This window comes from Piliocolobus tephrosceles, chromosome 9, assembly GCF_002776525.5.
Source record: "Piliocolobus tephrosceles isolate RC106 chromosome 9, ASM277652v3, whole genome shotgun sequence".
In the NCBI taxonomy this organism is placed as follows: Eukaryota; Metazoa; Chordata; class Mammalia; order Primates; family Cercopithecidae; genus Piliocolobus; species Piliocolobus tephrosceles.
In genome coordinates, this window is record NC_045442.1 from 48,847,594 (window position 1) to 48,863,545 (window position 15,952).

The following is a 15,952-nucleotide window of genomic DNA, read 5'->3' on the forward strand; positions in this document are numbered from 1 at the left end:
CCTCTTTAAAAGCAAGCATTTGTTTAGAGAGCTTGAGTTTTGCTCAACAAGAGATTTTCTTGGTAACTCTTACTAATCTACATTATTTCTCTTCTGGCCTTTTCAGGCATATGACAATCTCAAACGATTGTTTTTCTGAGACTAAATACAAGAAAACTCTACTACAGTGAAGAAAAAAGGCATAGATTTCAGAGATGGAAACTATAGGTTTAATACTAACTCCTGCACACATGTAATCTTTGGAGAATTATTTACAGTTTTATAATATCAATATCATCTACAAAAATTTAAAGAACCCAACTTTACCTCTAGGGCTGTGGTTAGGATTAAATAAGATAAATTATATAAAAATATCTACTACAGTGCCTAGATCATAGCATGTCTTCAAAAAAGTTTTCTTTCTTCTGCCAATATTTTCTAATCACCTACTTTAGGCCCTTTGTCAGATAATATACTTTAAATTAGAACACGAAGCATTCTATATTGTGCCTATGTCTGAGTAGATGCTGAATAACTGTAATGCTGTATTGAACAGAATTGGATCTTTGCCCCAAAGCATAAGGTTTTTGCTTATAGTAAAATGGAATAAACATATATGCACACAAAATATGCTCCACATGTGATTAGGAAGAAACTAAGAGCTGTGAGATATAATAGTACAGGGTGAGTATCAAGAGCTAACAAGACGGTGAAGCTCTCACAAAAGAGATGGGGCTAAAGCTGGATCTAGAAATATTGGGAGCATCTGGACACACGTACCAGATAGGGAAGGTTATTCCAGACCTGGGGAATTTCCTAAGCAAAGTAGCCGAGAAGAGTAAGCAAGGTATGTTCTGATAAGTTAATAAATGAGGCTGACTTGAAAGGAAGGTTCATGGAATACAGAGTAAGAATGGCTGCCTGGCAAACAAGAATTGGTTTGGCCAGGCACGGTGGCTCACACCTATAATCCCAGCACTTTGGGAGGCCGAGGCAGGCAGATCACAAGGTCAGGAGAACAAGATCATCCTGGCCAATGTGGTGAAACTTGTCTCTACTAAAAATACAAAAATTAGCTGGGTGCGGTGGTCATGCCTGTTATCTCAGCTACTTGGGAGGCTGAGGCAGGAGATCGCTTGAACCAGGGAGTCGGAAGTTGCAGTGAGCCGAGATCGCACTACTGAACTCCAGTCTGGTGACAGAGCGAGACTCTGTCTCAAAAAAAAATAAGAATTGGTTTGAGGATTACCTCAAGTGCTTAATCAGTTTGAATTTGAAGGTCTTGGAGCATTTTAAGTGATAGATAAAATAAGTATTTTAAAAAATTAGTCTTGGGCAGAATTGATTTGGCCTAAGTTATAATGTATGAAAGTGACAAAATATGAAAGTTATAATGTATGAAAGTGACAAAGTATGAAAGTTATAATGTAGGAAAAGCTTTTGATAAAATCTTGGCATTAATTGAAAATATTTTGTATGTTTTCTTGTCATGATATGTATAAATCAGGAAAGTATTGTTTCTTGTCAGCATAAAATCAATAGCGTCTGATATTTGAGACTTATTGTTTAACTTGAAAACATTCATGAACATTTTTTCTGGCAACTAGAGCTAAAGAGACAATTGGCTCATAGAGCAAAAAATGAATGGAATTTAAGAGGAGAGGAAGGAGCTAGGATTTTGGATACTCTTTTCATCCCTCATGAATATTGGAAAACTACAGAATTTTAGAATGGATCTTTGGCATCGAACAGAACTTAACTTTAATTTTAACTCTATCATTTTTTTGGCTATGCTATCTTGATGTAGGTACTTCTATCAATGTTGAATTCCTCATTAGTAAATGAAAAGAAATTATGCCTGCTTCTCAAGACCATTGTAATAAATGAGATATGTATGTATGCCACAATGCCTGGCAAATGCTAGATGCTCAATTGATGTTATTTAGTTTTATTGTCGTTTTGGTAAATGATGATCTCAAGTGCAAAGGTCAGGTATAGAATACTCGCATAATAATTGTTGAACAAATTCTTATGATGACAATCATTAGCTGTAGTTATTATTTTTCAAATCTCTAATAAAGAAAAGTGAAATTGTATGGGTCAAGAGAAACCCTGGTTGTCACCCTTAGACTCCTTTGGCTTTGAATTCATTACCTAGTGATCTCTCTTCCCATTAACAGTTTTATGGGAGCAATGGCAACAAAACCCAAATTGACAAAAGGGATCTAATTAAACTAAAGAGCTTCTACACATCAAAAGAAACTAACATCAGAATGAACAGGCAACCTGCAGAATAGGAGAAAACTTTTGCAATCTACCCATCTGACAAAGGGCTAATATCCAGAATCTACAAAGAACTCAAACAAATTTACAAGAAACAATCAAACAACCCCATCAAAAAGTGGCCGAAGGATATGAACAGACACTTCTCAAAAGAAGACATTTATGCAGCCAACAGACACATGAAAAAATGTTCATCATCACTGGCCACCAGAGAAATGCAAATCAAAACCACTATGAGATACCATCTCACACCAGTTAGAATGGCAATCATTAAAAAGTCAGGAAGCAACAGGTGCTGGAGAGGATGTGGAGAAATAGGAACACTTTCACGTTGTTGGTGGGACTGTAAACTAGTTCAACCATTGTGGAAGATAGTGTGGTGATTCCTCAAGGATCTAGAACTAGAAATACCATTTGACCCAGCCATCCCATTACTGGGTATATACCCAAAAGATTATAAATCATGCTGCTATGAAGACACATGCACATGTATGTTTATTGCAGCATTATTCACAATAGCAAAGACTTGGAACCAGCCTGAATGCCCATCAATGATAGACTAGATTAAGAAAATGTGGCACATATACACCATGAAATACTATGCAGCCATTAAAAAGGATGATTTAATGTCCTTTGTAGGGACATGGATGAAGCTGGAAGCCGTCATTCTCAGCAAACTATTGCAAGGACAGAAAACCAAACACTGCATGTTCTTACTCATTGGTGAGAATTGAACAATGGAAATTGACACAGGAAGTGGAACATCACACACCAGGGCCTGCACCCAATATTGGAAGGCATTGGGTGCATGTATTAGGTGAAGGGATAATTTCAGCTCATTAGGTGCTAAAGCTATTTAATATTAGAGGCGTCCTAGAATGGGATCAGTGGTCTCTGGAGGTAGTAGGCATCCTGTCACTTGCAATGTCCAGGAGGGTTCTGCAATGGGAGTTTCAGCACTGAGTGGGTGGGGGCATGGGAGAGGGATAGCATTAGAAGATATACCTAATGTAAATGATGATTTAACGGGTGCAGCACACCAACGTGGCACATGTATACATATGTAACAAACCTGCACGTTGTGCACATGTACTGTAGAACTTAAAGTATAATAATAATAATAATAAATAGTTTTATGACTCTTCTTCTGGCTGGAGAAAGGGCATTGATATAGCCCCAATACATACATATCTTCTTTAATTCAAAACTTGTGTGTATGAGCTATTTCTCACCACCTCCTTGAATTTGAGAGTAACTTCAGGCTTATCATTTTTCCAGCTGGGGAACCCAAGGTGAGAGATTAAGTGCTTTTGTCATTATTTCTTGGAGAGATAGGGATGATCAGCCTCCTGAACTGTGAGCCAGAGGCTTTTTACATGGAAAGAGCATTTTGATGTGAATTGTATTTTGTGAAATATGAATTTCAGCACCAAAATACTGTAGTCCTCACTGTTAACCTCTTGTTGAACATTAAATCAAATTATTGTTACTGGGAAACCTCCATTACATTACAAAGCAGAGCCAAGATTCTTGGGTTTACAAGCTTCATGTGCAAATTACGTACTGCTGCTGACAGCATAGGTGAGGCTCTAAGGACATTTGGTATTCTACAAGTTTATTTTATGAAGCCAAATTTAATCAGAATGTGGGTCACAAAAATGGATCATGATGTTAATGATCTACTTCATTGGAGTCCAACTTCATTGAGTGAGTGGGAGTAATATTGTACAAGGTTTTTTTTCCCAGAAATATTATTTTTCCTTACCTCCCCCAAGCAGTTCTGAATTGACTTTGGCAATGGAAACTAAAAACTCATTTAGGCCTGACAGAGAAGAGCTATGCCCTTCCAGGTGCTGAGAGTATTGTTCGCTCGCTTAGAACACTAGATGGCAGAAATGCTCTTGTTAAGATTTGCCGAGTTGTCAAGGAGAGCAGTTTTATTGACAGCAATGATGAGCTCTCTTAATTAGTCACCCATACACAAGAAAGCCACACAGGATGCTCTAATCGAAAGGGACATGTACTTTGCAGTCCATAGGGAACTAGTTTTTACAATATGAATGGCTTGGCCAAGGATGCTTTTTATGAGGCCTGTCTATTCATTTCAGTAATGGAGCAGAAGTCATCTAGGGCTCTGCTGCCCATTCATTAATAGGGAGTGTTAGGAGAAAAAGGAAATCTGGATTTAAACCCTGACAGATCATTGTGTTTCTACTGAAAATCTCTGCATATGCATTTTGGTGCCCAAGAAAAGACTGAGACAAATAGCTTACTGCAATTTTTTCTCTCTTATGATTGAGAGGAATGATTTGCTTCACAGCAGAGAAACCTAATTAAAGAATAGACCTCAGAAATGATCTAATAACCAGAATTTTGTCCAAGTAGTACTCAATTGTGTTACTGTGCCTCAGTATTATCTCTGGTAGTTTTTTGGGAAAAAAAAGTATCTGGTTATTAGTCTAGCCACACAGAGTCAGAATCCCTGGAATATCTATATTTGAAAAGGTATGTGGATGATTCTGAAATGCAGAATTTTTATCCTTGAGTAACATTTTTAATTCCAGAATCAGAGTCAACCCTCCATATACTAAGTGCACTCACAGGACCTAGTCTCCACAACAAACGATTTTCTCTCAGCCTAATTGTAATGTGAATGTCTTCTCACTGGCCACTGGTTTGTATCAAAGGCTCCTGGGATAAAGTGTAACAGTTGCATAGAATGTAAGTCATTAGCAGACTTTAGCTTTATAGATTCAAATAGTTTGATAGATTTTTCACAAGTGATAATGACTTAAAGCACTGAATTTCTCAGGGTTTAGAAAGGATTTTGATCTCGAATTTTGAGAAATACAGGGCTGAGCAGAGTATGGCACTGACACCACTAGTCACCTGGAAGCCAACATGTGAAGGGAAGGGGGTTGTTATAAGGAAGGTGATGGGATCTTGATCAGGAATTTGGAGGATACTTAAAAAAAGTCTTTGTGTGTTTTCTGACTCTACCATGGGCTGGCCAGGCTCTCTGCTGAGTATGAAGGAGCCCATTGAAAAGATGTAATTTGAAGGACAGGAATGGAGAAGCTGCATCCAGTGGTTTCAATGGTACATTTAATCTCTGGGTGATCATAGAACAAAAGTCAAATCTTCTCATGCTGAGCATTCGCTTTTCTTTGTGTACAGGTTTGGGGGTTTTAGGAGTTGTTGGCGAGACTCTAAGACGTTAAAATGAAAGGCTAAAAGTGAAAAGTTCTATCAATCAGTCAAATATGTGTGAGTCTAGTCTGCCTGATTATACTTTTCTTGTTGAGTTGATCTGCTATTTTAGTGTTATGAAGGCACAGTTTAAATTGCCACTCGATTTAAGTAGATTGTGTCTAACACTAGTCACTTCAGTGAAAAAAAGCAGTTGACCTTATTATTTGATGTCATGAAATACTAAAAACTTCCCTGATTTACTTAGCTTTTGCTTTTTAAGTATTGTGTTGGCAAGGGAGCCCTAGCTAATCTGTTATGAAAAAATACCCAGAGAAATATCATTCTCCATTTTGGAGAAAAAACTTATTTATTAACTATGAATTAGCAAACTACTCATCTATTTATTCATTAAATTTTACCAGAATCTTTTTCTCTTAACAGCTGTAGTAACATAGTCATTATTATAACTCCATGAAAAGTAAATACTGAATTCAACTAATACAATAAATATCTATGCCAGAATACATTTTGTATTCTTAGCTCAATCAATATCATAAATACCTGCTTTAGAAAACAGTCTTGATTGACTTGCCAATATTTACAGTGATCTTGATGCAGTTCATGCATAATGGCTAGATTTCAGACACAATAAAAGGGAGCATAAGATGTACAGGAAAGTTCCCTCACTGAAAAAGATATTCGTGTTTTCACAGCAGCCTGACTTTTTTTTTTTTTTTAGATGGAGTCTCGCTCTGTCGCCCAGGCTGGAGTGCAGTGACATGATCTCGGCTCACTGCAAGCTCCGCCTCCTGGGTTCACGCCATTCTCCTGCCTCAGCCTCCCAAGTAGCTGGGACTACAGGCGCCCGCCACCACGCCTGGCTAATTTTTTGTATTTTTAGTAGAGATAGGGTTTCACTGTTGTAGCCAGGATGGTATCGATCTCCTGACCTCGTGATTCACCCACCTCCGCCTCCCAAAGTGCTGGGATTACAGGCGTGAGCCACTGCGCCTGGCATTCAGGAGCCTAAATCTTTAAGTTTTGCAGACTACTGCTGTGCAGGACATAGAATTGGAGTGAGGAATCCTCCTCATTCACTGACACTCTGATTAGAAACTTTTGCTGAACCCTAAAGGAGCATACGTTTCCCAAGCTGTATTTTTGCATTGCAGGCATGTAGAAAGACTGCAATTATTTCTCAGAGGGAACCTGTCATAAGTACTACATTGGATGTTAGTCCAACATTTATAACTTTAGCTTGGAGTTGCAATTGCTGGCAATATGTGAACATATTTGCCATTAGTGTTAAATAATGCTCCCTCACAGTCACAGAGAACATTGTTCTGCATTTGTGCTTCTTAATCTTGTTGAATAAGAACATTACAATGCAAGAAGGCTCATTGGCTAGTGTGGAAGTGGCAATGTGTTGCTTTTGAAAACTGGCTTGCAAATTTGTCAGGGTGAGCTGTTTTTATTCGTACGGTCACTGAAAGCTTAGAATCATCAGAGAGTAAGCAACCATTGGTAAACGAAGCAGATGATAAACCCTTATTTACCTCTCCATTTATTATTTGGTTACTGATTTGCCTGCTTGTACTAAAAACAAAGATTTACTTTACTCAGGAAGGAAATAAATTTGTCTCTTATTTATTTTTGTTAAGCAATCAGTTACGAATAAGGGACATCAGGTCAACATTTCATATATGATAATGATTGGATGAGAGAGTTCTTTGCTTTAGACTTTCACCTTTCATTTCTCAGTGAAAGGTGCTTTCAAAGACTGGCTGCCTGAAATAACATGTGATAAATGTACATTACTCTATGGTTTCTTCAGGTACGTGTGAATGCTTCTTATCAGGTGTGCCAATGAGTCATTTTGTAAAGTGAATAATTAAAATGTCAATGGAATGGATGAACTCTGTGTAAATATTCAGCTCATCATGTAGCATCAGGTAATAGAATCACTGTTTTGCTAGATTTGAACTATAGTGCTTGGATCGATGGACACTTTGGAAGAGGAGAAAATCACTAACATCATTTGACATCATTCCACTTGGAAGTGGAAAAGTGATTCTATGTAGGGAAGTGCTCTCTCACTCATTTCAGTCATCCTTAAATCATAGCATTTATATGTCCTTGGAACTACTTTGTGTTCAGTTTTGCAGTAAAATCAGGCAGGTTTCATGTCCTTTTAATTGCCTTATGACTTGCAGGTAGCAGTTGCAAATTGAGGTCTTAATATTTACTGTTAGGGAAGTTTCGTTTACCCTGAATTCTTCTGGTCTGTAATTTTTTTGAAAAGTTATTGGTCATTCCCAACACTTATAATTCATACATTTCTAATTAAGTCCATATTTTTGGTTTCTTTAAAATAATGAACAATATGACAACAGTGGCTCTGTGTTTATGCAAACATTGATTGGAGTTAAATAGCAGCTGCCATATTTAGACAGAAGAAGAAAAGTTCTTCGGTCTGCCACATTCTCCTGTCTTTCTTAATTGTTACTCTGAGAGTGCTAGCTTCCATTTCTTATCATGCTTACATTGTTGTATTTGTGATAGTAGAGCTAAAAGGGAAATAAAACATTTCCCATAAAAATTGCTTATCAGAAGTGAGAAAATGAAAGCCAGAGAGAGAGGGTCATACGTTTTCAGAAACAGTCATGGGATTTTCTTGTGAAATCTATTTTTTCTAGATTTCTTCCATCTACTAATCTATGAGCAAAAATGTCCACATTCAAAACCTGCTCCAGGCTGCTTTGCTCCATGTTTCAAACCTTCTTCCTCCTCCCATGTTTAGTGTGGAGACCACCAATATCTTGCTTTGTGGCATTGATACCTCATAGACTCTCAGGGACACGATTTTGCTCTTTCTAACTTTAAGAAGTACTGTTGACAACTGTCAAAGCTCTCTCAGTATGCTTAGTTTTCCTTTTGCTTAATTTTGTATATTTTCAAAGAAAATTTGTGATTTTTCACCCTAACATAGAACAGTTTACACCCTGATTTTGTTTTACAAATTACAGAGTTGATAGACATAATAGGCAATCGTGTGTGTGTGTGTGTGTGTGTGTGTGTGTGTGTGTGTACAGTACTTCATGATTCTTTACCTATCATTCCTGGTCTCTCTAGAAACTGTATTATGGTCATATAGATTCTGGAACCAATCAGATATAGACTTCTAATTCAAATGTTGCCAAAGTCCTGAGTTCAGGGAAGGAAGATGGGCAAAATTATAATCAAAGAGAAATGTTGCTTCTGTAATTTGTGAGAACTGTAATAGTGCAAGGAGTGAGATTAAGATGTTACTTAAAAAGAAAAAAATCTGGTTAATATACTGCAAGTTCCCAAAGGGAATATATACTGCCAGAGTAAAAATAATAGATGTAAGGGCATTTTCCATTATGCTGTGAACTTGGTCTGAAAAGACAGTGTAGAACTTGATTATATATACAGAAATTTTCTGTCTATGCCAAGGACAGGTTTGGGGCTCTCATACCAACATAGCATTCATGTATGTAGTCTCATCTTCTTCCTTCTTCACAAGCACATCACTGACTCTAGATCTTCCCGCTTTAATGGCAAGGTGAGAGATAACTAGAGAATCAGCATCAGCAACTCTCAGGTCCATTTTTCATCACCAATGAAGTGGAATAAAGCAGGTATAAAAGGGAGAAGGCATCCAAGTGAAACAGAGATGACCAGGTTTTTATCCTGTCTCTGCCTTACTTCTCAGGCTTCACGGAGCAAGTATCAGGTGAATATATCTTTATACACATGATATTTAACAACTTTGAAAGTTGTAAATCCCAGGGCAAAAGTCTAATCCATAGACAAACTCCTCCCCTCTGAGGATGAATTAAGTGCAACCTCTGCAAAAACAACAACAACCCTAAGTTTAACATGTGTTTGTGTGTGTGTGTGTGTGTGTGTGTGTGTACACACCAATTATAAATTATATTGATATAAAGGATGTATAACACTCAATTTCTGAATAATAACAAAATATATGATAGTCTCCATTATAAATTCCTCATTGCCAGTTGATTCTTACGGAACATTTTCATTGATTTTTGCCCAACTCTTGTATCTGTAGTGAAACTATGTTTGTAATAGATGGATGAGTATAGTTCTGACATAAATGTTGGTTGTAATTCTTATTTACCTTAATGAGTAAGATGAAAAGGAAACAACAAGGATGTAGCCCCATACTTCACTAATGTGTCATGGAAGTGAGTGGCTTTGCCGAATCAAAGTATGATTTTTGAATACAGTACAACTACATTCTCAATGTTTTATGCTCTTTATAATGTAAGAGCTGCATGCACAACAAATTTTTAACTTCAATATGCAGTATTAACATCTTTTACATCTACAGTTCTAGTCAGAAATAAATGACAGTCTGTGTGATAGTGCTCAGCACACAGCCTAGCAGATACTAATTACTAATTCAATGGTAGATATTCCTCCTTTTCTTTCCCCATGTCCTCAAAACCAGCTCACCAAACAGCATCATGAAACATGCACCAGGAAATAGCAAAGCCAGCGTGTCAGTGTCTTAGTCTGTTTGCTGCCGCTATACCAGAATATGACAGACTGGATAGCATAACAAGGAGGAAAATTTATTTCTCACAGTTTTGGAGGCTGAGAAGGCCAGTACTGCATCTTGTGAGGGCCTTCATGCTGTGTTATCCCATGGTGGAAGACGAAGAAGGTGAGACAGAGAGAGGCAATCAGTTCAAACTTGTCTTTTCATCAGAAACCCACTCCCTAGATGGTGGCTTTTCTTCATTCATGAGTGTGGAGTCCTTATAACCTAATCATCTCTTAAAGATCCCACCTCTTAATACTGTTACAATAGCAATTACATTTCAAAATAAGTTTTGGAGGAGACGTTCAAACCATAGCAAGTAGGAAAAATAGTGGCTACTAATATTTACTAAGCACTTGTCATGGGCTACTCACTTCTCACATGTAATTTATTTTAACATTTACAGTAATGCTATGACGTAGGTACTATCAGTAGATCAATCTATAGGTGGGTAAATTGAGGGCAGAGATATTAAGTAAATTTCTAAAGTTCATATGGCCAAAATATCCAAGAATAACTCTTCTCTGATTTTGTAACCCACAATTGTAGAAACTGTATTAGAAAGATATAACATAAAATAATATTGAACAATTTGTAAAATACGGATTTTTAAAATAAGTTTATGTTCCAATATTGAAATTTAAATTCTAATAAAATAAATCTCCTATCCGTTGTTGACACAGAAAAATATAATGTACCAGGATATGCACTGAAGACACTCTTTGCCCCCATTTTTTCTTAGTTGGCTCAGTCCCAGGCATTGGTGGTTTCTCTGGAGTCTGGCTTCCTCCTTCACAGCTTTAGTCAAGTGTGTTTCCCTTTAAAACCGACGTTGCTCCTTGGCACCATTAATTACCTCTGAATTTGGAAAAAAATTCAACTCCAACTCTCATACATTTCATTTTTCCAAAATCTCAGGAGATAAAAACACATAAGAATGAAAGCACCAGATATTTTTTGTTGTTGTTGCAGTAACTTGCTACTTAAGAAACCATTTTGTTATAGTATACCCAAGCCAAAGTATTAATCTCAGGACATAGGAAATATTTTGTTCTAGATCTTGTTGCTATAGATCATGCCAAACTTTTATCTTGGAGAAAAATAAAATATAGAAAAATCAGAAGAAAGCAAAATTTACATAATATATGTGTGTGTACATATATAATTTGTGTGTGTGTGTGTGTGTATATACATATATACACACACATGTATATGTGTTTGGTTATATATGTGTAAATATACATAAATACACACATATACATATATACACAACTACACACATATATGTATTTACATATGTAGATGGCCCTTTGTATTTTTGGATTCTGCATCCATGAATTCAATTATAGATGGAAAATAGTTGAGGAAAAAAATTGCATCTGTATTGAAAATGTATAGACTTTTTCTTGTTTGCATTCCCTAAGCAATGCAGCATAACAACTATTTACATAGCATTTACTTAGATTATAAATAATCTAGAGAATATTTAAAGTATGTGGAAGGATGTGGGTGGGTAGGTAGGTTTTATGTAAATGCTAGGCTATTTTATATCATGAATTTGAGTATCCATGGATTTTGGTGTCCCTGGAACCAGTCCTCCATGGATACAAAGAGATGACTGTTGGCCAGGCGCGGTGGCTCAAGCCTGTAATCCCAGCACTTTGGGAGGCCGAGACGGGTGGATCATGAGGTCAGGAGATCGAGACCATCCTGGTCTACACGGTGAAACCCCGTCTCTACTAAAAAATACAAAAAACTAGCCGGGCGAGGTGGCGGGCGCCTGTAGTCGCAGCTACTCGGGAGGCTGAGGCAGGAGAATGGCGTAAACCCGGGAGGCGGAGCTTGCAGTGAGCCGAGATCGTGCCACTGCATTCCAGCCTGGGCGACAGAGCGAGACTCCGTCTCAAAAAAAAAAAGAGATGACTGTATTTAATTGTGTGTATAATTTTGTATATATATGTATGTATATATGTGTGTGTGTGTAGATAGATCGATAGATTAGATAGATAGAGATAGAGATAGATAGATAGATAGATAGATAGATAGATAGATAGATAGATCTTTCCAAATCTGTCAATTAAGTCTAGGACCTGTGAGTGAAATCTCAACTGAGAGAAGTCCTCCATCAGGAAGTTAATGATGACGCAGTAGCTGTTATTCTTGTTGCAGAGTTGGGGGACCACCACCAATACAAATTAACTCATCTCTAGAAATGACATGTAAAACATTTTAATCTTTCAAAATCTGCTATAGTGCAACTGCAAATCCTCAAAATTTCCCTCATGATGCCTTCTTCCTTGAGATGTTCATTAATATATGTAAAACTTATGTCCTTTCAATTTCCTCTCAGCCCCTCCTGGCATTTCTGGCATTCCAATGCTATATTAAGAGGACCTCCATCTAGGAATGAAGTTTTAATTCTACATTTCTGTTAGGCACATCTTTAGAAGGAGTTCAGAAGCTTTGTTGGTGTTGAGTCATGCTGTAGAATTACTTAAGACGTTGGTTTCCAACAGAGTACCCCTTACCACATATTTAACTGATCCAATTGTTTTCTTATTTTCTTTACTTAGAACACTATTCTTGGTTCCTTATTTGATTTCATCTGATCTGCAAACGTCTTCATTATTTAAAACCTGGAGCATACGAACAGTGCTCTATAAAATCAATAAAAATTATAAGCAGATCATTTTTCAAGAGAGAGCAAGACCTCAGAACTATTCTGAACACTTTAACCTCTGGAAAGTGCACCTGAAGAGAGAATGTGCCCATTTGCACTTAAACATTAACTCCTGTTAAATCTCCACTTCCTGGAACTGTGATTCAGTGACCTGCCCTATCCATTATATGAGAGCAAAGAAAAGCCAAGGGAGGAGGATAGAGAGGAGCCATCAACTTTCCCTGATTTTCACACTAGATAGCACAGTTGTTAAAATTATACATCAATCAAGCATCCACACTACCTTTCAATAAACTGTTTCCCTCATATCTCACTTCTTGGGCATTCCCCTTCTCATCTCCACCTCTAGAGAATAATACCTTCTCTCTAAAAGTAAAGAAAAATAACCTCTACCACATCTTTGCCTCAGATTATCTTGCAATCTTGTGAACCAAAGTAGTGTAGTGATTAAAGGCACACACTTTCTGCTCATAATCTGGCTCTGCCACTTAATAGTCATGCGAATTTGTTCAAGCCTCCATTTCCTTTTGGGAAGATTAGAGATATTTGTTAATAAATGTAACCAGCTCATAGAATTTCCATGGGAATGAAACGGGATACTGAAGCTCCTGGCATAGTATCTGCCCAAAGCGGGGAATTAAATGGATGCTATGTATCTCCTTTCTCTTCTCCTCCTTTTCCTCTTACTTCATAATATTTGTCTTTGTTGTCATACATATAAATTTATTTTCTTGTCTTCATCTTTAGCAGCATTACGATTTCTGCATGAGGCAAAGTAGTGGGAAGCAAGAGGATTCAAAGAAAGAAATGTGTGTGTGTGTTTGGGGTGGGAGAGAATGCTCAGAAAATGCAGGAAATTTTGAGCATGCTAATAATCGATAATTCTTACCATTGTTGGAGTATTTGCTAGATTGTAATTACTGGTGAGTGATTTGTTTTTCTAAGACCACCAGAGTGGGCACAAAAGAACCAGCGGGTAGGCAAGTGTAGGAGCAAAACTGCTGGTTTATTTTGGTAACCTAAGGTGTGCGGGAGAAGTCTGTCGGCCTCCGGCAAAGGAGGCCGGCAGAGTCTCCCCGCGGTGGGGCTCTCGGACAGACTTCCCACAGTCCCGACATCCCGACAGGAGTGGGGCTGCAAGAAGGCCGCGTGGCTCAATGGCGGAGAGCGGCTTTTCTAGGAGTGGGAGGGCAATAGGTGGGGCATGGGCGTGTCAGGGGCGTTCCGCAGGTGCGACCAGGTAAATCTTGGTCTCTTCAGATTGACGTCACCTGGCGCATGCCCAGTTGGTCTGCACCCTCCCTGGGTGCCAGCTGCATTTTCACGCGCGCGGGAAGAGTTGGTGGTGAAGAAGAACCCGGAAGTGCACCATCTTGCCTCCGTTCGTCCAAACAGTCCAACCTTTTATTGATAATAGTGATAAAGGGGCGCCGTGGTCTGTCTGGCTACTTCCTGCTGTTAAGGGGCGTCGTTAAGGTCAGGGCCCATGGTTGGTATTTGGACGCACGGATGAAAAATAAAATAAGGCACAGTATTAGTATAGGAATGAGGAATGGAAGCATTTGTTGGAATATGGGCAAAACCCAGAAGGAAGGTCCTGGCAAGGTTGGGGAGTATGAGATAGTTAAGAAAATTTAGTAAGTTTGAGGCGAGTGGGGGAAAGCCAAACTGATTTCCACTGATTGCTTTCGGTAGGGGCCCTTTTTAGCTGGGAATGAGGAACGACTGCGCAAAGTAATTGTTGGCCAGGCAGCAATTAAGGATTGGAGTTTTTTGTGGACTGGATGGCTTTCCACTTACTCCTACTACAGATATTGGATGGAAGGCTAGGTCCAGAGAAGGACGGCAAAACAGAATAGGTAGGCTCGCTGTTGATTAAAAAAGTAATTGTCTTACCCGCTACCAGAAGAGTTACCCACGTCTTGGCGAGGGTGATGGGGGTCCCCGAGTCTCGGCACCTTCAGTTGTCATCGTCGTCCAGATGTAGGAGCTGGAAGGAGCTCCCAGGATCCTGGGAAAGGGGGTCACGTAGAGGCGCGGCACCTGTTCTCAGGGTGGGGCAATCAGACTTCCAGTTTCCTCCCTGCTGGCAAGCAGGGCAGGGGGTTGCTGGTGGACGAGGGTTAGGACATTCACTGGCCTAATGTCCTGATGCCTTGCACTTATAGCAAGGCTGCGTTGGGGCTCGGGGACCTTGCGGACACCTGTTGGCATAGTGTCCTGCCTTGCCGCACTTATAGCAGGCAGGCTCCTTTCGTAGCTTTGGAGTCTGCGGGGTGTGTGCTCTCTGGCCTGGGGTTACGACTGGGCTGTAAAGCCGCTGCTAGGAGCTGAACCTTCTGTTCAAGGCAAGCTTGCCGTCTCCTCTCTGGAGTTATAGACCTTAAAGGCTAATTTAACTAGGTCTTGTATTGGTGTCTGAGGACCATCCTCTACCTTTTGAAGTTTTTTACGAATGTCAGGAGCTGATTGAGAAATGAAATAAGACGCCAAAATGGTGGCCCCTGTGGGGGAGGCTGGATCTAACCGGGTATACTGGGTTAGAACCTCAGTCAGTTTAGGGTAGAGGTTAGGATAACCTGGAGGTCATGCCAAGTTAAGTCATAGGCCTGACAAAGGTGTCTAAATTCCTTTATGTATATGGTAGGATTAGCTGAGAAATCACCTAAACGCTTCTCAATTTTGGAAAGATCGGCCAATGAAAAAGGGACATGTACTCTGACTACCCCCTCCGCCCCAACCACCTCTCGCAAAGGTGCTAACACTGTAGGAGGGTGTGGGCAGAGATAGGGGACTCAAGACAGCCAGTTGGGGGCCCCGAAGGAGGCACGGGACTGAGTGGATTACTAGTAGATAAGGAGGAGGAAGGAGGAGTCTGGATGGGGGGAGGAGGAGGAGTCTGGGCAGGAAGGGAGGGGGTGGGGAGAGCGGGGAGAGAAGGAGTATAGGGACGAGAGCCTAAGGCCTAAAAGCCTTGTATGTAAATTTCGGACCCCTTGCCTAGCCGCTGGCAGAAATTGCTGAGGTCGATCACGCCACAGTGGAAAGGAAAATTAACCGCTTCCTCCTAAGGTCTTGTTCAAGCTGTAAGGTTTTTAAATTGGCTAGGAGGCACCCTAAGGGGGTGCTCTTTGGAAATTTGGACTGGGGGGGTTTCCCGTTTGTTTCCTCTTTACCGACACACAATGGACACAATGGAAATGGAAGTGGATCTCTGCCTGGCTTCA